We start from the raw sequence: 1743 nt of genomic DNA, 5'->3' as shown, positions 1-1743 counted from the left end.
AAAAGAAAGAAAGAAAGAAAGAGAAGAGAAAAGAAAGAAAGAAAGAAAGAAAGAAAGAAAGAAAGAAAGAAAGAAAAAAGAAAGACTGATTCTTAGTGTCTATATTCAGGTCCCAACTAGGCCACCTGAAAAAATGGCTTGATCTTTCTGAAATTCATTGTTTGATGTGGATTATTATTTTAATGTGTGTTACATTCATTGATGCTGTGGAACATTTCTTTAATGATGCAAAGATGAGTTGCATTCTTTTTGTTGCATTTGTTTAACTCTGTGAAGCTGTGTTACTTTGCCTGCCTAAAACACCTGGTTGGTCTAAAGGGCTAGGCAGGGCTGCCAGGCAGAGACTAATAGAAGAAGAGGGGATTCCAGGAGCCAGCCACCCAGTTACACTACTAGCCACAGAGTAAGAAGAAAGGAATGTAGAACTGAGAAAGGTGAAAGCCCAGAGGCAAAAGGTAGACAGGATAATTTAAGAAAATCTGGCTAGAAATAAGCCAAGCTAAGCCCAAGCATTCATAGGTAAGAATAAGACTCTGTGTATTTATTTGGGAGCTGGGTAGTGCCTCCCCAAAAAAGATAAACAGAAAACAACAACAACAAAAACAAGAAAACTACAATTGTTTGCACATGTAAAAGGGAGAGTGAGCAAAAGAGCCAGCTGTGAGAATTAACTGCACGCCCTGAGAATGGCGCCTGCTATTGTTAAGTTGGGAAACAGCAGAATGTTAACAAAAGCGGTTGCTCTCTTCCCTGCACCCTCATCACAGAACCTGCTACTGCTGTGCCACACCCAGACCCCAAAGCCCATGACTGGGAGACCTGCTAAATGTGACGCGGGTGACATAAGGGATCATGTCGCGGTGTGGAAAGAACAAAAGGAGACCCACACAAATGCCAGGCTGACCTAGAAGAGATGACTGGGGTATCCCAACCATGCAAATGCCAGCCATCCAGGTGGGGGGTCAGGCTTGTAGAAGGTTCCCGGTGAAGACTTGTGGAAACGGGTATTAGGGACCCTACATTTGCGCTCAATGCCTGTGAACTGCAGCTGCATACGCTCTCAGTCCTGCGGGCTGGGCTTTGACCTGTGTCGTCCTCTCTGAACCACACCACTATTGCTATGATCTTCACAATTGTGTCCGTAAAATCCAGTGTTTTGCAGGGAGCACAGTCTAGAATGATAATAAGAAGCTAAAGGGTCCAAGTAGCTCAAATGGAGCTGCCTGGCAAAGTCAGCAGCTTCTCCTGCACGGAAGCTCCCGGTGTCTTCTGACGGGGCCCATGATCGTTTATCCTCTGTTATGGTTTAAATGTCAAAGCTCTTCCGCAGCCTTCCGTTCTTGGTCTGTGACTGGTGGCACTGTTTGGGGACACTGTGGAACTTTCGGAACAGTGCCCAGTTAACGGAAGTGGTTTGCTGAGGGTAGGCCAGGAAAGTGGTTACCCTATCTGCATTGGCCTGCGTTCTCTCCTCCACGATCCACCAAGACGTGAACGAACTATGTGGTTTTCACCCCCGACATCGACAGAGCCTTTCCAGAGACTGTGCCTCCCCTGCCATGATTGACGGGTCATCCTCTGTAGCCACGAGCTACATTTGAATTGTTTGTATCGGGCATCCCGTCCCCGCAATGAGAGAAGTAATCAAACTCATGGCTACACTATTTCCACAGTTGCAGGAGGAGGGACTGCCATGAACTGGAAAGTGTCCTTCCTTCCCCTCTCCCTGTAAAAGGAGATCTC

This window comes from Microtus ochrogaster, chromosome 1 (assembly GCF_000317375.1).
Source record: "Microtus ochrogaster isolate Prairie Vole_2 chromosome 1, MicOch1.0, whole genome shotgun sequence".
In the NCBI taxonomy this organism is placed as follows: Eukaryota; Metazoa; Chordata; class Mammalia; order Rodentia; family Cricetidae; genus Microtus; species Microtus ochrogaster.
The sequence above is the reverse complement of the archived record's forward strand: the minus strand, read 5'-3'. Positions refer to the sequence as shown.